General features: G+C 44.4%; 1 protein-coding gene across 1 annotated transcript in view; it reads left to right on the forward strand.

Annotated features, from left to right (window-relative positions):
• The first annotated feature begins 2025 nt into the window (after positions 1-2025).
• The window catches only part of LOC106545629 (mitogen-activated protein kinase kinase kinase 3-like), a 98637-nt gene continuing 77081 nt past the window's right edge, over positions 2026-23581 (forward strand). Inside the window, exon 1 of the mRNA XM_087712413.1 lies at positions 2026-2515. The gene's annotated coding sequence lies outside the window, so the exon portion shown is untranslated. The remainder of the gene's footprint in view (positions 2516-23581) is intronic.

Raw genomic sequence — 23581 nt, forward strand, 5'->3', positions numbered from 1 at the left:
CAATGCCCCTCCCATGCATCCCACCCGCTGCACATCTGCATGTGACCCCCATCTCTCGCTCCTCACCCCCGCGCATGTGTGCATGACTCCTCCCCCCATGCTCACCCTGTGGCTGTGCACGCAACATCTCCCCCCTCCCTTTTGGCCTCACATCTCAAAAGAGCACTGGAGAGGGGGGGAAACCCCCAACTGCAAATCAGCACTGTGAGGGGGGGAATCCTCCCTTTTCCCCCTCTCCGCGCTGTTTTCGATAGGCGGCTTCTCAAAACCGCGCTGAGAGAGGAACAAAGCCTTGCAATTCAAAACAGCGCAGAGGGGGAAGTCTCCGGACATCTGGAGCCGAGGTGGCGCAGTGGGTAGAGAGCAGTACTGCAGCCACTTCAGCTGACTGCTAGCTGCAGTTCGGCGGTTCAAATCTCACCGGCTCAGGGTTAACTCAGCCTTCCATCCTTCCGAGGTGGGTAAAATGAGGACCCAGATTGTTGTTGGGGGCAATATGCTGACTCTGTAAACCGCTTAGAGAGGGCTGAAAGCCCTATGAAGCGGTATATAAGTCTAACTGCTATTGCTATATTGCTATTGCTATCTGGGAAGTCACAGGCTGCAGAAAGTGAGGAGAAAGGTTTGCGCGTGTGTCTTCCGCCTGCAGGGTAAACCCAAAAATCATCTGGCCAGAGGGAGGTGTGTGCGCTGGGCAATGGCTTGCGTGCCCGCAGAGAGGGCTGTGTGTGCCATCTGTGGCATGCGTGCCATAGGTTCACCATCACGGCCCTATACCACTCCAGGCAGATGACTGTCTAATCTCTTTTAAAAAAACTTCCAGTGTTGGGAGTATTTACATTACAACTTCTGGAGGCAAGTAGTTCCACCGATTAATTGTTCTCAGTATCAGGGGAAAAAAATTTTTTTAAATTTTTTTTATCAATTTCATATATATATTCACAATTATATGATCTCATAACTGTTATTAATAATATGTATTTATAACAATTTTTCCCTACAGTTGACAATATACTTGAAGATTGCTTTCTTACCATCCCATAGATCCATCTTATCTTACAACGGTCCTACTTCTTCTTCCCTCCCTCCCTCTTTCCTTCCCTCGTTTCTTCTCTCCTACTCTCCTTCCTTCCCTCCCTCCTTCCCCCTTCCCTCCCTCCTTTCTTCTCTCCTTCTCTCCTTCCTTCCCTCCTTTCTTCTCTCCTTCTCTCCTTCCTTTCCCCCTTCCTTTCCTCCTTCCTTCCCCCCTTCCTTCTCTCCTACATTCCCTCCTTCCTTCCCTCCTTCCTTCCCTCCCTCCTTCCCCCTTCCCTCCTTCCTTCTCTCCTTCTTTCCCCCCTTCCTTCTCTCCTACATTCCCTCCTTCCTTCCCGCCTTTCTTCTCTCCTTCTCTCCTTGCTTCCCTCCTTGCTTCCCTCCCTCCCTCCTTCCTACCCCCCTTTCTTCTCTTTCTTCTCTCCTTCAGTATCAGGAAATTTATCTTGCTTCTCCCCTTGATTAGCTTCCACCTGTTGCTTCTTCTTCTCCTGCCCTCAGAATAGCTTGACTGCCTCTTCTTTGTGGCAACCCTTGAAAATATTACGATTGTAATAATGATTCATGACTTTGTTCCTTTGTATGTTCTTGGAGAACTGCTGAGAATGTGCACTGGAGACAAATTCCTCGCGTGTCTAATCGCACTTGGACAATAAATAGTATTATTTCACACCTAGCACCCCATCCGCTTTCACTCCGGATTGACTCTTGTTTACATCCCAGCCTTTAATCCCAATCAACGCAGCTCTTTGTCTTCGGAATCCTCTTGAAGAATTTAAATCGTTCCCCCCGTTCCTTTTCCAAAAGACTGTGGAAGAGGGATGAACAACATCTACCACCTCGTGGTCTCCAATCCATCCCGGTGGCAGAGCAGCCGAAGGCAGCCTCCGAACGCGCTGCCAAAGCGTGCTGAGCGCCCATTGGCTGCCGCCGCCTTTGACGTCATCCTTTCCTGCTGCCCGGGTCCCCTTCCTTCTGCGCTCTGCGCTCTGCAGCTGCGCTGGGACGTTCGCGGGCGGAAAGTTTTTCCTTGTTTCTTTTTCTTTTTGCAACATTTTCTTTTAGCTTCCGAACTCCTGCCTCCCCACTTCCCCCTTTTCTGTCCCTCGCCTCCTTTGCAAATCCTCTTTTTTTTCTTTTTGGAAAGCAGAGGAAACTGGGGCATTTGCTCCTTCCCCACCCACCGGGAGCCCAGGACGAATTTTATAGCTGGAAACTTTTCTTTTCTCTTCTCTTGGTCTGGGGGAGGAAGAGACCCCGTCCAGGAAACACGTCCCGGTGCCACTCTGGCGGGGCAATTGCCCCCTCCCCTTCTCCTCCTCCTCCCCCGCCCCCATTTGCCTCTGCCAGGGGAGGGGGGCCTTGTTGATTGATTCTGCGCCCCATCATTCCCGATCCCCCGAGTATTTGGCTACGGGACGCCGAGCAGCTGACGGAGCGAAAGGAGAAACTTCGGCGTTTTCCCTGCAAGGAAGGAAAGGTAAGCCGCGATGGATCCGTGGCTTGAATAAGGCTGGGAATCCGCTCCAAAGCCTTTTTCCAAGCCGGATCGCGCGATCTTCTTTTCCCCTCCTTTTTTTCGCCTTGTTGCTCGATTATTCAGTGCGCAGGTTTTGCACTGCGGTTCCGAATAATGCTTCAGTGCTTCTGCTCATCGTTCTTGACTCTTGTATGCATTCGCACAACCGCCGAGGGGTGGGGGGTTTAAGCTTCCCCATCCGAGATTAGCGAGTCGTCTGAACCGGTGCTTCAGAAATCTCTGGGGTGGATGGACATGTTGGCAAATGCCCTGTAATTTTTTCCCCACGCTGCCACTCCTTGGAAAAAAAAAACTTTTCCTTGATTTATTATTCCCCTCCGTTTCTTCCTCCCACCCAAATAATCATCGCTGGCTTTGTAAGGGGATGGAAGAAAGAGGTAAGCATCGGAGCTGGGAGGAAAGGTAAAAAATAAGCGACGCCTTTAAAATAATATCTCGGGTGGGAAGAGTTAAAAAGTTGGCAAGCAAGATTTTGGGCCCTGCAAAAAAAAAAAAGACAGATGTTGACAGCGACAAGAGTTTTTTTGCATGGAGAATTTGCTTTTATTTTGGATGTTGGAACTTCAGGTGGAATTCTTCCTGTTTTGGGAAGAGAGAACGAATACATTAACCATCTTCCCTCCAAAAAACCCCAACTAATTCCATCTGTTTCAGGCCACTGTCTCCAAGAGGGCACTTTGCTACAGACTGCCCTGAACCCATAGCAGTTTTTATTCATGACGTACACACACACACACACAGAGAGAGAGACACAAAGTTCTTTGCATAGGTAACCCTGGCTGCTGAGATTTAGGGGAACAAATCTGCACAGGAAAATTAAGAACTGGCATTTCTGGAAAATCAGCCTGTGGCAAGAAAAATATTTTACCGGACTTATTTTTTTTTTTCTTCATTGGATGGAGTGATTAAAAAAAAAAAACCTTCTGCTTTTGCCCTGTAGCTCTGCAAATGCTCAGAAAATAATTCCCTGGATGATGAAAGAAAAGGAAGTAACTTAGCTATAATATTTAGGGGTTTCTCCCTACCCCTGCGTTATAATGATTTGAAGGCTCATTTTCGACCTTTGAAGCTGGGGTGGGAATAGCAAATATGAACAAGCACCGTTTCCCCCCACCCCCCACCCCCCTATCTGTTTTTTTTCATAGTCAGTTGCTGCAGGTATCTGGGATAAATAAATTGTGAGGTCAAAGTGTAGATCAAGTTCAACAGTGCCAAAGATGCAAGACCGGAAGTGTGTGTTTGTTTCGGTTTGATGCGATAGGTAACCAGGCCATCCTACCCTTCTGCATTCAACCTTGGCTAAAGAAACCATAGTTTGTTGGCTTGAATATGAAGGTAGCTTAGTGGAAAGGGGGAAGCTGATCGGTCAGCATTCCTTTGTTTATAAACTGATCAGGAAAAGAACTTGGCAAGGAAATATCAGTTGAATGCAAATGCGAAACCTGTGTGTTCTGTTAATAAAACAAACTTTAGAACTTGCTTTAAAAGCCTTCGGGGGGGGGGAAGAATTGAAAAACCATAGGAGGTTCACCTAGTCCTCGAATTACGATCACAATTGAGCCCAAAATTTCTGTTCCTAAGCGAGATGTTTGTTAAGTGCGTTCTGTCTGATTTTATGGCTTGCCTTGCCTCAGTTTTAAAATGAGTGATTTGCAGATGTTTTAAGTTAGTAACAATCTGAAAATTCTGTTGAATTTTCTTGTCAGAAGGTCAGGTCGCAAAAGGGGATCATACGACACCCCCCCCCCTGGACACTGTGACCGTCGTCATAAATATGAATCAGCTGTCAAGCGTCTGAATTTTGATCACATGACCATGGGGATGCTGCAACGGTCGTTGTGTGGAAAATGATCATAAATCGTTTTTTTCCAGTGCTGTTACAACTTCGGACAGTCACTAAATGAATCGTGTAGTTGGTCCTGGATTTATATAAACCAGCCATTAGAACAAATAAGGAAGATTGCAAACAGCTGTGTTCACTACATCTGGGGGTGGGGAGAGATATTGCAGATTGGAAAAAAGCACAGGAAAGAGGCAAACAGAATAACTATGGTGGTTTCAACTACCAAGAGTCATCTCTGGAGAAGATTTGCAGCACATTAATTTAATAATAATAAATATAAATGTTTCACAGCTTGCTACTGGAAAGTTCATCAACGCATCGGATCAGCGGCTGTGTCACCCAAGACATTCGACTCGAGATGGGGCCCCTTGGATTTAGCAACCTCTGGGCTCTTTTGACACGCAGCTCAGAACAAGAGCCACAACTCAGAACTGTGGCTTAATGCACAAATCTGGTTGATGTGCAGATGAAGCGAAACCAAACCATGGTGGAACGCTGGAAATAATAATTAGCTGCCTATTTCAGGTTACGATTGCTGCCTTTTCTGGCGAGCCAAAATCTTTGGGTGACCTCGTGAGCATTTGCATGCAATATTCCAAGCATTTGCCTTATTCCAGAATGTTTTTTCAACTTCACAATCTTGGGATTCCTTCAGGATAAACTTTCTGGATTGCTATCTGAGCCACAAGCTCTTTTTTGCAGGGGACAAAGAGATGCTCTTGATATGTTGGAATGTGCTTTCTTTAAAAAAAAAAAATCTGAATAGGATTTTTCGCTTGCATTTCCCCCAAAAGCTTACATCGCTAAGGACCGTGTAAGTCACATCTGATTTTTATATCTTTTCTTTTTGCCACGATTGTTACACAAATCACTGCAGTTGCTAAGTGAATCACACAGTCATTAAACGAATTCAGCTTCTCCCAGCGTCTTTACTTGTTGGAATTTGGCTCGGAAGATCACAAACAGTGATCACATCACCCTGGATTGCTGCACATGTCGAAATTACATTCCACCTGGCAAGCACACAAATTTTGATCACAAAACTCCACGGCTTGGGAATTCTGGGAGTTGATATTCCTGCATGCCAGTTGTGGAATTTTGAAAGTTAAAACCCATGCGTACCTCCTGGGGAATTCTGGGAGGCCTGTGCATGCAAACTTGTATATTCTGGGAGTTGAAGCCTGTGCATGCCGGCTGAGGAATTATAGAAGTTGGGGCCTGTGTATGCCAGCTCGGGAATAGCAATAGCAGTTAGACTTATATACCACTTCATAGGGCTTTCAGCCCTCTCTAAGCGGTTTACAGAGTCAGCATATTGCCCCCACAGTCTGGGTCCTCATTTCACCCACCTCGGAAGGATGGAAGGCTGAGTCAACCCTGAGCCGGTCAGATTTGAACCGCTGAACTGCAGCTGAAGTGGCCTGCAGTACTGCACTCTAACCACTGCACCACCTTGGCTCTTAATACTGGGAATTTAAACCTGTCTATGCTGAATAGGGGAATGCAGTGGCTAAGATGCTGAGCTCGTCGATCAGAAAGATCAGCGGCTCGAATACCTAGCGCCGTGTAACCGAGTGAGCTTCCGTTACTTGTCCTAGCTTCTGCCAACCTAGCAGTTCGAAAGCATGCAAAAAGGTGAGTGGAAAAATAAGGACTTTGGTGGGAAGGTAACAGTGTTACGTGCGTCTTCGGCGTTTAGTCATGCCGGCCACATGACCACGGAGACGTCTTCGGACAGCGCTGGCTCTTTGGCTTAGAAACGGAGATGAGTACCGCCCCCTAGAGTCGGGAATGACTAGCACATATGTGCGAGGGGAACCTTTACCTTATGCTGAATAGGGAATTCTGGGAATTGCATCTGCCTATTTTGCATCCAATGAGTTTTGGGGGAAGTATGGGAAAGCAAAGAAAAAATGCTGGTAAAAGCTGGGATTTTCTGGGGAATTTGTGCAGATCTTTCGGGGGCTTCGTTTGGAAGTTGAAAGTGCTCCTGTTCTTTTGAAAGACCCTTTTGTTCCCCCCCCCCCCCGTCCTCCATACAGCCTTGAAGTCTCAGGGTTTTCCCGTCTCCCGAACGAGCGTGCTTTAATTTTCAGTAGGCAGAAAACCGCAACTGTGCCACGTTCATAAATGGTGAAAAGAAGTGCTTTCTAACTCCAGCGATAGGAGCCGGCCACCGGAGACCAGGATTCGGGGCTGGCGAGAGAGGCTGATGGAACTTGAAACTTGCATGTTACACTTGAAAAATGGCCCACATGACTTGCGTCAGGGACATGCTGAAGTTGTTTGTTCCTTCGCAGGACAAATTGTTTCTTGGATATGAAACAGAGCTAGGATTTTCTTTCGGAATCCTCTGGCCCTCGGAGGAGCAATTAATGGCCTGCGGAGTTGTAATATATATCTCAACTTTCCTATTCCTATACGGAACTTGCTTGATTTCACCTGAAAGTCAAAGAAACACAAGCAGGATTGGGTGTGTGTGTGTTTTTGTTTTGTTGTTGTTTATTTTTGTTCCATTTTTGCACAATCCAAGAAGACCGGACCGATTGCCTTCTGGGAATTTCCATTAAGTGAGGATGGATTTGAATCTTGGTTTCCTCCATTCTGCTCCATCGCTTTAACCCAGCGGTTCTCAGTCTTGATGACTTGAAAGGTGTGTGAACTTCAACTCCCAGAATTCCCCAGGCAGCATGCAGGGATTTCAATTCCCAGAACTCCCCAACTGGCACAGACCAGCTCCCAGAATTCCCCAGCCAGCATGGGAGGGCTTGAACCAGAATTTGGAGTGTGTTCGCTGGGGAATTCTGGGAGTTGAAGTCCACACAACATCAGATTGTCATGGTTGAGAAATACTGCTTTAACCACTGCACCACATTGCCTCTCAGAGGCTTCGTCGGGCTGTGACCAAGACCAAAATGATGGCAGATGGAGCATTGTGGTATATCTCTTGTTGTTAGTATTGAGGTTGCAGACATATTCAAAAGAAAAATTGATTTTGACTGTTTCCTCTAGTTGCTGTTGCATCCTGTATATTTAGACTTAAGGACAGGAATTCTGAATTTGTTCTCAAATTCACATCTCTATTTAGATATATACCGCAACATTAATGGAGCCAGTTAGATTCCCAATAGTACCATCTGCAAAAAGGAACATGAATCAAATTGTCATTCAAAGGAACATCATATCATAGCAGAAGTCTTCCTTTTAATATGATAAATCCTTCATCCCGCACCTACTCAAGCAGAAAAACCTATACCATTTCAGACAAGTAACTGTCTGGTTGTTAATGTAAAAGGCAAATACCACTCACTCATCATGAAATCTCCAGAATCGTAAAGCCTACAAACTTGAAATTTAGCACTTATGTTCCTCTTGGCTTCTAGGTGCTCGCTAAGAAAGGATTTTTCGAAATGACCATCATATCATTAGTATTTCTTATACAGTAATTCACATGCTTTGATGCTAAGGAGTTCTACTTCCTCTTCCCATCTGAAAAGAACTCTGTTCCAACTGCCAGTTGCTTATATTAACACGCTTTGATGCTAAGGAGTTAGACATTCTACTTGCCCTCCTCACCTGAAAAGAACTCTGTTCCAACTGCCAGTTGCCTCACATTCTGTTACCTCAGTTCAAACTGGTAGACATTCCACTCCTTCACACAGGAGCAGTCGGGGGCTCCTTACAGTACTAAACGTTGCTACCTCACCAAAATGTCTATGCCTTCCACCTCTGGAACTGCTTCCGGACTCAAGGCAGCGGGAGCGATATTTCCTTATGCGTTTCAGTCACCGACAACCACTGAGCCAATTTCTCCTGCATAGCTCGATCATATGGTTTCGTCACGAAGCACAGATATCCAGCTAATAGTTAATATAACTGCCTTATTATGGTGATTATTATGATCATCACTCATCCAGCTTGGATCATTGGCCGTATCTCCTTGTTCACTGTCCAACCGAAAGGAACCAACAATGAGGTTCTGACATCAAATGTTAGGTGCAGATCCGTAGACGGGAAAATATTGCTGTGGAGTTAAAGAAATAGCACTTTTAAAAACCACATTTTGGAAGAGAAGTCATCTAGTAGAAACTTAGTGGAGCTATTCCCATTGTTCTGGCCATGTTTTATGATCCCACCCTTGCAATGGGTCAGTTCCAAGTTGGATCAGATATGGATTGCTCAAAATGTCCCATATAGTTCAAAACAAACCATTTCAGAAGGATCTATGATCCAGTTAGATTCGCCTAACGAAGTGTCTAATATCCTACAAAGTTTAGGGAATGAGATATCTTATGATCTTTCTTGCGAATTTACCTAACATAGCTGGATTTTCACTTCCTAGACTTAATACAAATAATCCTTGACTTACAACCATTTGTTTAGTGACCGTTTGAAGTTACAATGACGCTAAAAAAAAAGTTACTTATGAGCAGGGGTAAAATGCTACTAATTCGGGCTGGTTCCCCCAAACCAGTAGTAAAAAAAAAAATTGCTACCGGTTCGTCCCAAACCAGTAATTCCAACGATCAGCTGTGCCGCGCGATTTATATCCGCTAGAAAGCAGGAAATCCCGCGAATCTAAATCACGCGGCACAGCTGCCTCCTCACCCTCACTGTTCTACTTACCTTTGCAAACTCAGAAAAGGCTTCTTAACCCTCCTTTTTCAGCGCTGCCGGTAGCGCCTGCAGTGTGCCTGCGGGCAAAGCACACGCAAAGTAAACCGGTAGCAGACTTCAAAGCATTTCACCCCTGCTTATGACCCATCTTTCACAGCACTGTTGCAGCAGCCCCATGGTCACATGATTAAAATCCAGAGGCTCACATTTTTAACACTTCCTGTTTCCCGGGTCATGTGATCACCTTTTGCGATGTTCTGATGAGAATGGGGAAGCGAGATTCACTTATCAATTGTGTTACTAACTTAATAACTGCAGTGACTAACTTAACAACTGTGGCAAGAAAAGGGTGTAAAATGGCCCAACACTCACTTAACAACGATCTTGCCTAGCAGCAGAAATTTTTGGGCTGAATTGTGGTTATAAGACAACAACAATCTGTATTTCCGGTTTCAAAGACACCAGTGTGGTCTTCACCATTCTTTCTGTTGTGCTCTGTTTTACAAAACCACTTTAACTGGTTTGGTGCTTCTAGCTTGTAACTTCTAGAAAGCAAGATGTTCTGCAGAATAGGCATTAGTCAGGAGGATGGGTTGCGTAGGAGGAAAAACTAGCAAATGTGGACATTCCCTGTTTAGAAAGAATGTTCTAAGCCTACTTAAGAGTCCTTATTTGTTTCCTGATTTTGATCCTCTTTATTTAAGAGTTTAGGTTTTCTTGTAGCTAATGTTTCAGTTTTTTTGCCATAAACCTCATGCTAAAGTAGGAAAAATATATAGGGCCAAGGAAATTTAAACCATTGGTATTTCAGAGTTCAAATTAGGTTGCTGATTCATTTTTCCCTGTAAATACTGATGCTCTAAATTACTTAATTGTGCTTTATAGATGAGAGTTGAACAATAATAGCTTTTCTTCGGAATTGTTCCCCCCGTGAGTCTGGTTCAGTAACATGAAGCACAAACCCTCACAATCCAACATCTAAGATTTCTGCTTGCAGCTTCCAAAATATCAGTTTTTATTAAAGGGGAGGTCTGTGGTTTGAACAGATGAAATCAAAATGTTACCGCTTCAGATGTTCAGATAGGACAGATAACTTCCTTAATTGCTGGGGAAGCATTTCTCATGAAGTTAGATAGGTATTTTCAGATGTATTTAATTTAAGTACATCTGAGGTATTTTCAGATGTATTTAATTGTAAGTAGCTGATAACCAGGTATTGCCCAGGTATTTATTTATCCTAATCCATAACATTTGTCCTCAAAAATAATCCCGGAGCAAACATAATTTCTAATGTTGGATTTTCCCCATTACCAAAGGTAGCCCCGTTGTGGAGTACTGTGAAGCCATTACCATGGCAACTCCACTGTGTTGTACAGTAGAAGCCATTTTACGGCAGTACGGTAGAAGCCATTTTAAGGCGCAGCACACTGTATCTTAACAGAACACACACCCTGATGGGGTGTCTTACCCCCACAGTATTTGTTTCCAGAGAATAAGTCATCTGTGTACCAAGTCTGGTTGAAATTGCTTAAGGCGTTCCAGAGTTATGCTGGTACACACACACAGCCATTTATATATATATATGATGATGATGATGATGATGACGACGACAATATCCATACTATCAGGTGTAGCAGGAGTTGGGTACATCTAGTGACTAGTCTAACAAAGAGAAGAACTAGGACATACTAACAGTCTTCCAATATCTCAGGGGCTGCCCCAAAGTTAGTGAGTTTCCTTTATTTGTATGCCGCCCTTTTCCCTAGGGGGACTCAGGGCGGCTCACAATTCAGAAGGGTGGGGGGGCAAGACAAACAGTATTCCAAACATGGAGACAATACAACATATTAAAAGAAAGCACAACAGTCACACAATTCGGGTGGGGTTAAAATCTTAACCCCAGGCCAGCCGGGACAGCCAGATCTTTAAAGCGGCGCGGAAGGATTGGAGGGTGGCGAGGGTCCGAATCTCCACGGGGAGTTCGTTCCAGAGGGTCGGAGCAGCCACCGAGAAGGCCCTCCTCCGGGTAGTTGCCAGTCTGCACTGGCTGGAAGATGGAATTCGGAGGAGGCCTAATCGATGCGATCGGATCGGTCTAGTGGAGGTAATTGGCAGTAGAAGAGGGAGTCAAGCTATTCTCCAAAGCAACTCTAGGCAGACAAGCAATGGATGGAAACTAATCAAGGAGAAAACTAACCTAAAACTAAGGATAAATTTTCCAACAGTGAGAACAATCAATTAGCAGAAGAGCTTGCCTCCAGGCGTTGTGGGTGCTGCAATATCGGAGGTTTTTAATAAGAGATAGACGTAAATGTCATGGAAATAGTTTGATTTCTTGAAACAAGAGATTGCAGCTTCATCCAATGCACGGATATACTAGAATGGCTCTCATGTACTCATCTCAGCTAAAATTGCCCAACTCCCTAGCTTAGAACTTGTGTTTAAGCGTTGAATTAAAATAGTTTATATGTGTTTGTAAGTCCAGTGTACAAAGCATTATCTCTCTGCATTAGGGGAACAGTTTCCATCTTACGGCCGTGGGGTTGTTTTGGGTTCCTTATTGTGCAAATTGTGGATGGGAGGACGAAGCCTTCTTAGATAGGAGAATATGCACCATTCTTTGGCTTTTATACCTTCAATCTTCATTATTTTTGTGAATTTCTTAAAAAAATGCAGCTTTGGAGACACTCTTTGTAGAGGCTGTGGGTCTTCCCACCAAACAAACTCCAAAAAGTAGGTGTGCAAACTACAGTTTGAAACATAAGTCCATTGGTTTTTGGTGACCCACCAGGTTTCATCACAATTCCCATGTTGTTCAGTATTTTCTTACTAACATCCCGTTGGAGATCACCCAGGACTCTGCTTCTTACCTTCCAACTCTGAAGAAGAGTTAAATTGGTATTCTTGGGCATTGTCTGAGTTTCAGTCAGTCAGCTACAGGTAGCCTTTGAGTTGCAACCAAAATTCAGCCCAAGATTTCTGCCGTTAAGTGAAACATTTGCCCCATTTTACTATCTTTCTTGCTACAGCTGAATCATGGCAGTCGTTAAGTTCGTGACACCGTTATTAAGTGAATCTGGCTTCCCCATTGATTTTGCTTGTCAGAAGGTCGCAAACGGGGTTCGCATGACCCCGGGACACTGCAACGGACATAAATAGGAGTCAGTTGCCAAGCTTCTGAATTTTGATCCCAGCAATGGTTGTGTGTGAAAAACAGCCACTAAATGAAAGACTGTAAATTGAGGGCTACTTGCAGATCAGTGATTTTTTGTCACTGCGTGCCAAAGGCAATGCGTGCTCAACACCCACCACCACCACCCCTTGCATGCCTGTGCATGACCCCCCCCTGTGTATGCGCACATGACACCCTTCCCCCGTACCCCGTTTTGGGCCCAGTAGGCCTCCCTGAGGCCTTCTAGAATCAAAAACAGGTTGCAGGATATGTGACCCCCCCACCAGTACATGTGCACTCATCTTCCGCATGCCCTAGAGACCCAGAGATCAGCTGGCTGGTGAGAGGCGCGTGTGCATGCGCCGGTGGAGCTGAGCTGGGGCGACGGCTCGCGTGCCCACAGAGAAGGCCACTTGTGGTCCTCCTGTCATAGGTTTCACCATCAAGAACAATAAAAATGTTATGCGCCACGGTGGCGCAGTGGTTAAATGCAGCACTGCAGGCTACTTCAGCTGACTGCAGTTCAGCAGTTCGGCTGTTCAAATCCCACCAGGCTCAGGGTTGACTCAGCCTTCCATCCTTCCGAGGTGGGTAAAATGAGGACCCGGATTGTTGTTGGGGGCAATATGCTGACTCTGTAAACCGCTTAGAGAGGGCTGAAAGCCCTAGGAAGCGGTATATAAGTCTAACTATTGCTATTGCTAAAAAATGATAGATTCAACCCCCTCTTAAAAGTTAGGTGCCTTAGAAAAACTCCGCAGACGAAAAATGGGAGTAAAAACATCGTCGGGGAAACCGAACAGCTTTGTTAGGAAAAGTTTTAAGAACCTTCACTTTGGAATTTGACTTTTATTTCTGAGGTATTTGTAGCAATGAAATTCCTGCCTGCTCTACAATTACATCCCTTCCTGGTCCAGAATAATCCGACTGAATGCCTTTTCTGTGTACGGAAAACAGATTTCGGAGCCTGAAAAGGAAATATGGAGTCCGTTTGGGTTAATTTTCTTTTCATAGAAACTCCAGACGTGGATATTTGCTTTTTCCCATGAAGTGATAGTAGTATGTGAGAGCTGCTGCAGAAATCGCCTATCGAATTCCCCACTAAAGTCCCATTATTTCTTCAAAAAAAAAAAAAAAAAACAGGACCCAAAATTATGAACTGTGCTTCATTCAGAAGTACTTCAGGGGAAAAAAATCAAAGGGAGAAGGTATGTTGTTGGACTGCAAAGAACGAGCTCGCTTCCAAAGTAGAATTATTTAGGTGGGCGGGTTTTTCTTATAATGGGGCAGGCCCCCGTTCCTGTCACTTTGGTGGTTCTGATTGAGATGTTGCTGGTTTCAGGGTGGATAAAAACCATTGTATTTTTTAAAAAAAAATTTTTTTAAAAAGGATTTATAATTTAAATCAGATTTTTTTAAAATTTAAATTGGGTTGTTTTGATTTTTATCAAATTTGTTTTAATAAAACGCTTTTGGAGTAAAAAAAAAAAGTTACCTAAAGATGGTTTTCTATTTAAGATAACATTAATAATTATTTTATTCAGGCGGAAGAGTGGGAAACAGAAGAGAGAAGAAAGATGGGAAGAGAGGGATAGGAGAGGGGGGGGGAGATGAAGAGGATAAGGAGGAGCAATAGCAATAGCAGTAGACTTATATACCGCTTCATAGGCCTTTCAGGCCTCTCTAAGCGGTTTACAGAGAGTCAGCATATTGCCCCCAACAATCTGGGTCCTCATTTTACCCACCTCGGAAGGATGGAAGGCTGAGTCAACCCTGAGCCGGTGAGAGAACCCTGAGCCGGTGAGATTTGAACCGCTGACCTGCTGATCTAGCAGTAGCCTGCAGTGCTGCATTTAACCACTGCGCCACCTTGGCTCTAGGAGTGGAATGTAGAGAGAGGAGAAGGAGAAAGGAAGGGGAAGTAGAGTAGGAAAGGATGATGGAGGGAAGAAAGGAGGTAGGAGAGAGGTAGAAGAAAGAGGTGTATGGAGAGCAGAAGAGCTAATAATGGGCTTTTATCTTTTTGGGCGTTGATGACAAGAGGAACTGATGTAATTACTACTTAATACAATAGGATACTGGCTATGTAATATAGTATACATGTGATTGTATGTTATGAAAATGGAAAATAAAAAAGTATTTGGGAAAAAAATAATTATTTTATTCAGCACGAAAAGGAGCTTAGTTATGTATATACTGCAATATTTATATTTTTGTTGAATCCATTTAATGACTTCAAACTCTGCAAGCTGAGATAAACATGCACTGCATTGATGCATTGGCACAATTTCACAGTAACTGTCAGATAAATCATTAAACAAGATTCAGGAATATTCCTTCATCCCGTTGCTTTGCAAATCTATGCCCACTACAAACTCTGTGATTGTTTTGAAGAGAAACGCACCTGTACCACCACAGGCTCTTAAGAGTGAGGAGGAAGGGAAAGCAGTAAAAATGAAAGTGAAACCTTCTCAGCAGCTTATAAATATAATCTTAAAGAGCACCTGTCATTTCAGGTCCATCATGAGCAGCCCCTGTTAATGGACATCCCCTCTCGGCTGCTCTCTCATTGTTACTGCCGAATCACCAGCCGTCTCATTGAAGTGAATGGGACTGCTGCTGAGTCTACAGTAGCTCTTTAAAAATTATGATTTATAAAACTTAAGGTATAAAGGGTAAAAGTATATAATATATACCACCCTAAGAAACCCCAAAGACAAAATTGAGTTAGAAAATCAAGGAGTATGTGAAATCCCATGCGCCACCTGCCCCACCACATACATCGGACAAACCAACAGAAGAATAAGTGCACGCATTGAAGAACACAAGAACGCAATCAGAAAAGAGGAACCAACTTCTTCCCTGGTCCAACACCTTAAAGCCACAGGACATAAAATTGACTTTAAAAAGACCAGAACTATTGCCAAGGCTGAACATTTTAACAACAGAATAATCAGAGAAGCCATTGAAATAGAACAACGCCCACACAGCATGAACAGGCGGGACGATACCTCCCGCCTGCCAGCCATTTGGAAGCCTGCCCTTATTGATAAACGAGACCCTAACATGAGGAATGACTATCCTTACATGAAACACAAACCCCCAACCAATCAGAACACACCTCCACCCAATCAGAACACAACCAAGCTCCCACCCAATCAGCTCAAAACCCCCACTGGCAGTTAAAAGGAAGAAACAGCCGAGATCTCACATTGCTCCTGGAAGCACGAAGCCTGAAGATGACGAATGAGACTTCGTTGAAACGTCGCCAAGACACTTCTAATTTTACACGGGACAAAACCCGAATAACCAAAGACCTACATATATAGAGTATATCTAAATAAGGATAAAACTTAGGATAGCAATATAGAATCTTTTGTAAATAGGATTGCTACGAAAAATATGGATCCCGATATGGAAAAGCTGTTACAAGTGTAAATTTGGGGTTTGTCTTTTAAAGGTTGGAAAATGTAGCAAGTACTATTTTTTTTAAATTAATAATTACGATTTAAATCAAACCTTTTAATAGGGAGTTATATATCGTGATTTAAATCGAGCTGATTTGAATCAAATCCACCCTGCTGCTTTTCTTCAGGTTTTGGAGATGAAAGTGGATGTGAAGAACAAGATTTCGGGATCCAATTTGGGTCGGTCACCGGGACCAGAAATTTTGCCTTCGGAGCTTTTAAGGTCGTGTTGGAGCTCATCCTCAGGGAACTGAAATTTCAGGGGTCCAGCTTGAATCCGAAAGCTCAGAAGAGAAAATAGCAATAGCAGTTAGACATATATACCGCTTTATAGGGCTTTCAGCCTTCTCTAAGCGGTTTACAGAGTCAGCATATTGCCCCCAACAACAATCATTTTACCCACCTCGGAAGGATGGAAGGCTGAGTCAACCTTGAGCCGGTGAGATTAGAACTGCTGAACTGCAGATAACAGTCAGCTGAAGTGGCCTGCAGTACTGCACCCTAACCACTGCGCCACCTCAGCTCCGCTCTTGTCCCAGTGGCCGCCCCAGATTGCATTCTGTCCCATGATCCCGGGATGTGTATATTGGCTTTCATTCGTAACAAGATCTCCTTGGAAAGAACTGGTATTCATTTAACGCCAAGGTTACAACAGTGCTGAAAGAAGTGACTTTATGACCATTTTTCACAACTTGTGACCGTTGCAGTATCGGACGCTTGGCAGCTGACTCATGACGATTGCCGTGTCCCTGGGATGTGTGATCCCGTTTTGCAAACTTCCCAGAAGCCCGTTCTATGGAGGAAGCAAGATTCACTTAATCACGATCACTACGTTAACTGTGAAGGTTCACTGAACAACTGTCTCGCTTAGCAGGATAAATTTTGGGCTAAATTGTGGCTGTAAGCGATCAGACTAAAACGCAGAGATGTCCCCGCTTCGGAGATAATTTTTTTTTTGGCATTTTGGAAAAATGCTGTCCACCAAGAAGACTCTGTGTCTTTGTGTTTGAATAGCCACCACGGAGAAGAAAATTGAATACCAGGAAGGAAGGCAGAGTGGCCCAGCTAAGATGATGACCCTTGGCAGCTCTGTCTTGCAAAGAATGGTTAAAATATCAGCTACAGGTCAACTTAAGACTGTAATTGAGCCCACTTCACACTGCAGCTATCATAAATACATGCCAGTTTCCAAGGGATTTTAATCACGCGTCCATGGGTGTGCTGCAATGATTGTGTGAAAAACGGCACTTTTTTCAGTGCCATTGTGTCTTCAAATTGTCACTAAACTAATGGTTGTAAGTCAAGGACTTCTTCTATGATGCTTAAAGAAGAGAAGGGAGGAGGCTGAGTTAAAAGCCATTTTCCAATGCCACAATTTAATGTCCAGAGGACAAACTCTGAAAGTTGGAATTTTAGGGAGGTTGATCCAGACTCAAATTGAGGGAAGGAGGGAGGAAGGAAGAAAGAAAGGTAGGAAGGAAGGATAAATAGGAAGGAAGGAAGGAAGGAAGGAAGGAAAATAAACAGAAAGGGAGGAAGGAAGGATAAATGGAGGGAGGGAGGCAGAAAGAAATGAAAGAGACAAAAGAAAAAGGAAAGGAAAGAAGTATAAGGGCGGGAGGGAGGATAAATGGAGGGAGGGAGACAAAAAGAAAGGAAAGAAAGACAAAAGAAAAGAAAGAAAAAGGAAAGGAAAGAAGTATAAGAGAGGGAGGAAGGATAAATGGAGGGAGGGAGGCAAAAAGAAAGGAAAGAAAGAAGGAAAGGAAGGAAGAAAGGATAAATGGAGGGAGAAAGAAAAGGAAGACAAAGAAGGAAAGGAAGGAAGGATAAATGGAGGTAGGGAGGGAGGCAGAAAGAAAGGAAAGAGACAAAAGAAAAGAAAGAAAAAGGAAAGGAAAGAAGTATAAGGGAGGGGGAGGGGGATAAATGGAGGGAGGGAGGCAAAAAAAAGGAAAGAAAGAAGGAAAGGAAAGAGGAAAGGATAAATGGAGGGAGAAAGAAAAGAAATGAAAGAAAGAAGGAAAGGAAGGAAGGATAAATGGAGGGAGAAAGAAAAGAGACAAAGAAAGAAGGATAAATGGAGGGAGGGAGGCAGAAAGAAAGGAGAGACAAAAGAAAAGAAAGAAAAAGGAAAGGAAAGAAGTATAAGGGAGGGAGGAAGGATAAATGGAGGGAGAAAGAAAAGAGAGAAGGAAAGGAAGAAAGAAAGGATAAATGGAGGGAGAAAGGAAAGAAAGAAGGAAAGGAAGGAAGGATAAATGCAGGGAGGAAGGCAGAAAGAAAGGAAAGGACGGAAGGAAAAAAAGGGTAAACAGAAAGGGAGGAAGGAATGATAAACGGAGGGAGGGAAGAAGACAAAAACAAGAAAAGAAAAAAAGGAGAAATCCCTGGAGATACTCAAATAAAAGTCTGGCGTGATCTTTTGCTGGGAAGTGCCAGCTAAAGGAAGTCCCCATTACTCAAGGGGTGTGATGATGCCAAAGCAGCTTCCAAGACTTCGGATCCCTTTTGCAATTCCTTTGGAGATCCATGTCATTTTTAAAAGGAGCAACACTATTGCCTCACATGACCCCATTCTCACAAATAAACAAGCAAATCGCATTTTAACCAAGAAGAAAGAGATCCGCAGTGAAACCGGTTTTGCCCCTGTTATCGGGCTGCTAATTGTTTAATATGTCTTCGGGCCTGAGAAATACTATTTCTTGACATAATTATCAGCATATATTGGTATATGATAATAAAACTTCTGATTTGTTTCTTACTTGTTTGTTCTTGTCACTCGCAATGAGGTTGCTCAAGGAGAGAGGGAAGGCGGCTTGTATCTCTGTGGGTGGAAATGGAAAAAATGAGGCCATCTCGAACTGAGTCCAAGCAGAGTTAATTTGCAGATTAATACAGAAAACCACCTTGGTTGCAAAGCCTTTGGGTCATGTCTACCTAAAGCAGGGGTGAAATCCAGCAGGTTATGGAGAACCGGTAGCGGAAATTTTGTAGTTTGGAGAACTGGCAAATGCCACCTCTGGTTGGCTCCTCTCCATTCCCCTGGAGTGAGGAGGGAATGGGGCTTTTGCAGTATCCTTCCCCTGGAGTTGGGTGGGAATGGGGATTTTGCAGTATCCTTCCCCCTGAAGTGGAGAGACAATGCGGATTTGCAGAATCCTTCCACCGGAGTTGGGTGGGAATGGAGATTTTGCAGTATCCTTCCCCTGAGTGGGGAGGGAATGGAGATTTTGCAGTATCCTTCCGCTGGAGTGGGGAGGGAATGGAGATTTTGCAATATCCTTCCCCTGGAGCGGGGTGTGAATGGGGATTTTGCAGTATCCTTCCCCTGTAATGGGGAGGGAATAGAGATTTTACAGTATCCTTTCCCCTTTAGTGGGGAGGGAATGCAGATTTTGCAGTATCCTTCCCCTGGAGTGAGGAGGGAATGGAGATTTTGCAGCATCCTTCCCCTGGAGTAAGGAGGGAATGGGGATTTTACAGTATCCTTCCCCTGGAGCGGGGAGGGAATGGAGATTTTGCAGTATCCTTCCCTTGGGGTGGGGAGGGAATAGGGATTTTGCAGTATCCTTCCCCTGGGGTGGGGAGGGAATGGAGATTTTACAGTATCCTTCCCCAGGAGCGGAGTGAGAATGGAGATTTTGCAGTATCCTTCCCCTGGGGTGGGGAGGGAATAGGGATTTTGCAGTATCCTTCCCCTGGGGTGGGGAGGGAATGGAGATTTTGCAGTATCCTTCCCTTGGGGTGGGGAGGGAATAGGGATTTTGCAGTATCCTTCCCCTGGAGTAAGGAGGGAATGGAGATTTTACAGTATCCTTCCCCAGGAGCGGAGTGAGAATGGAGATTTTGCAGTATCCTTCCCCTGGGGTGGGGAGGGAATAGGGATTTTGCAGTATCCTTCCCCTGGGGTGGGGAGGGAATGGAGATTTTGCAGTATCCTTCCCTTGGGGTGGGGAGGGAATAGGGATTTTGCAGTATCCTTTTCCTTAGAGTAGGGATGGAATGGAGATTTTACAGTATCCTTCCCCAGGAGCGGAGTGAGAATGGAGATTTTGCAGTATCCTTCCCCTGGGGTGGGGAGGGAATAGGGATTTTGCAGTATCCTTCCCCTGGGGTGAGGAGGGAATGGAGATTTTGCAGTATCCTTCCCCTGGGGTGGGGAGGGAATGGAGATTTTGCAGTATCCTTCCCCTGGGGTGGGGAGGGAATAGGGATTTTGCAGTATCCTTTTCCTTAGAGTAGGGATGGAATGGAGATTTTACAGTATCCTTCCCCAGGAGCGGAGTGAGAATGGAGATTTTGCAGTATCCTTCCCCTGGGGTGGGGAGGGAATAGGGATTTTGCAGTATCCTTCCCCTGGGGTGGGGAGGGAATGGAGATTTTGCAGTATCCTTCCCTTGGGGTGGGGAGGGAATAGGGATTTTGCAGTATCCTTTTCCTTAGAGTAGGGATGGAATGGAGATTTTACAGTATCCTTCCCCAGGAGCGGAGTGAGAATGGAGATTTTGCAGTATCCTTCCCCTGGGGTGGGGAGGGAATAGGGATTTTGCAGTATCCTTCCCCTGGGGTGAGGAGGGAATGGAGATTTTGCAGTATCCTTCCCCTGGGGTGGGGAGGGAATGGAGATTTTGCAGTATCCTTCCCCTGGGGTGGGGAGGGAATAGGGATTTTGCAGTATCCTTTTCCTTAGAGTAGGGATGGAATGGAGATTTTACAGTATCCTTCCCCAGGAGCGGAGTGAGAATGGAGATTTTGCAGTATCCTTCCCCTGGGGTGGGGAGGGAATAGGGATTTTGCAGTATCCTTCCCCTGGGGTGAGGAGGGAATGGAGATTTTGCAGTATCCTTCCCCTGGGGTGGGGAGGGAATGGAGATTTTGCAGTATCCTTCCCCTGGGGTGGGGAGGGAATAGGGATTTTGCAGTATCCTTTTCCTTAGAGTAGGGATGGAATGGAGATTTTACAGTATCCTTCCCCAGGAGCGGAGTGAGAATGGAGATTTTGCAGTATCCTTCCCCTGGGGTGGGGAGGGAATAGGGATTTTGCAGTATCCTTCCCCTGGGGTGGGGAGGGAATAGGGATTTTGCAGTATCCTTCCCCAGGAGCGGAGTGGGAATGGGGATTTTGCAGTATCCTTGCCCTGCCATGTCCACCAAACCATGCTCACCACGCCAGGCACACAGAACATGTAGTAAAAAAATTTGAATTTCACCACTGACCTAAAGGAAGAACAAAACACACCATTAGGGGTGAGTTTTTACAAGAATGGGATTGCAATATTCCCTGCTAAATGGGCATACAGTTCTTTGCTCATTATTTGGTTCTTTCTTCGCATTTTTGTGCCTTGCAGTAATGAAACTGAGAGCAGTTTTGCCAATAGAATAATGAGTGGTGGCTCCAATTGATTTATTTATTAAGTTTCTATGCTCCCCGATATCTTTTCAACACTTCATTTAGGGATTGTTTAAAGTTACCACAGCACTGAAAAAAGGCAGTTGTGGCCTTTCCCCCCACGCTTACGACCTTTGCAGTGGTCATGTGATCAAAATTCAGATGCTTCGCCGTTGGTTCATATTTATGACGGTTGCAGTGTCCTGGAGTCGTGATCCCCCTTTTGCGACCTTCTGACAAGCAAAAATCAACGGGAAACTCAGAGTCACCATGTGGTGAATTTATCTGCCACGATGATTCACTTAACGACTGTGGCAAGAAAGGTCCTAAAATGGGGCAAAATTAACAAATGCTTCAGTTAACAATATGCATTTTGGCTCAACTGTCATAAACCCGAGGACTACCTGCATAGTGACTCTGGGTGGCAGCAGTACATTTAAGTCAGTGTTTCTCAAACTTGGCAACTTTAAATAAGTGGATTTTAGCTCCCAGAATTCCCCAGTCAGCATGCTGGGGGTTGAAGTCTACACTTTTTAATGTTGCCAAATTTCAAAAACACTGGTAGGTAAATGCCAAATAGTGGTGAGGTCATAATATCAAGGCTGGAGAATCTCCAGGACAGCAGTCAAAACTCTAGAATGCTGCTAAGATGATTAGACATTTCTTGATATTTGGTGGATGTGAAAGTGCCTGTGACGACTTTAACTTATGGAGGAACTTCTCATGCATAATTTTTAGTAGATATCTGGGAAGTGAAAGTCTTCTGGTTTAGAAAGGTCGTTCTTAACAGCATGCACGAGGAATAAAGTCTGTTTTCTTATTCTTTCTTTCCCTTCCTTCCTTCCTTCCTCTTTATTACTTTCTCTTTTCTCTCTTTCGTTTCTTTCTTTTTCTTCCCCCCCTCCCTTCCTTTTTGCCTTCCTTCCTTCCCTTCCTCTCTCTTTTTATGTTTATCATTCCTTCCTCCTTTCTTGTTTATTCTTCCTCTCTTCCCTCCCTCCTTCCTTTTTCCTTATTTCTTTTCTCTCTTTCATTTCTTTCTTTTTCTTTCCTCCCTTCCTTTTTGCCTTCCTTCCCTTCCTCTCTCTTTTTATGTTTATCATTCCTTCCTCCCTTCTTGTTTATTCTTCCTCCCTTCCCTCCCTCCTTCCTTTTTCCTTATTTCTTTTCTCTCTTTCATTTCTTTCTTTTTCTTTCCCCCTCCCTTCCTTTTTGCCTTCCTTCCCTTCCTCTCTCTTTTTATGTTTATCATTCCTTCCTCCCTTCTTGTTTATTCTTCCTCCCTTCCCTCCCTCCTTCCTTTTTACTTATTTCTTTTCTCTTTCGTTTCTTTCTTTTACTTTCCTTCTCTCCCTTCCTTTTAGCCTTCCTTCCCTTCCTCTCTCTTTTTATGTTTATCATTCATTCATCCCTTGTTTATTCTTCCTTCTTTCCCTCCTTCCTTCTGTCCTTTATTTTTCTTTCCCTCCCTCGCTTCCATTTTGCCGTCCTTCCTTCCCTTCTGCCCTCTTTTTTATGTTTATCATTCCTCCCCCCCTGTTTATTCTTCCTTCCCTCCCTCCTTCTTTTCTTTCTCTTTATTTCTTTTTCTTTTCCCTTTCATTTCTTCCTTCAATTCTGACTTACCATTATAATTTTTGTATATCTCTGATTCCATCCTGCACTTTCAACTTCGTTTGTTTTATGTGGTCATTTTTACGTCACTTCCTGACACCCCCTCCCCATCCTCCTCAAGATAGCAGGTACTGATACTTGGAAGTTCAGAGCCTGAAATTAATCTTCCGAAGGGCCCCAGGATGTCACTAAACAATGTGGACTAGCAACTTTATCTAGTTGAACTTTTCTGACTCTTGTGGATACTTTAAGTGTGTGTAATGCATTTCACAGACAACTTTCCCCAATAATTCTTAGTTTCAACCCCACCCCCCCAATAGCTCAAGAAGATCTTTTAAAAATCTGGCCGTCTTACTCCCTAATTTATTTTTACGGATTTATTTATGATTAAACACATACCTTGCTTTTTACTGAGAGCAGCATTCAAAGGGACATGCAAATTGCACCCTACCATGTGCATGCAACCGCCCCCCCGGCACTCCCCCCTTCATGTATGACCCATGTGCACACGTGCATATGTGCATGACCCCTGCATGTGCGCCCCCCCACATGTGTGCACTTCTCCCGCATGTGCTCTGCTCCCCGCACATATGCGGCAGAGACCTAAAAACTAGCTGGCTGGGGTGGGGGAGGCACGCACACATGCGTGAAGAAGCTGAACTTGGCGATAGCTCGTGTGCATCTGTCATAGGTTCTCTATCACAAGTCTATGCTCTTGGCCTGTAAATACATTTTGATTGATGAAATTATAATTTCCTCCTCTTCCTCACACATATCATTGGCACCGTCAGTATTTATTTGTGTATTTATTTTAGGGGATTTATATTGCCGCCTATCCGCCCTTGGCAACTCAAGGCAGCTGATAGAATTTGAAACCACTCTGAAAAACAATAAAACTAAT

Source organism: Thamnophis sirtalis, unplaced genomic scaffold (assembly GCF_051295495.1).
Source record: "Thamnophis sirtalis isolate CommonGarterSnake01/CBP01778 unplaced genomic scaffold, rThaSir2_p1.2 scaffold_4, whole genome shotgun sequence".
In the NCBI taxonomy this organism is placed as follows: Eukaryota; Metazoa; Chordata; class Lepidosauria; order Squamata; family Natricidae; genus Thamnophis; species Thamnophis sirtalis.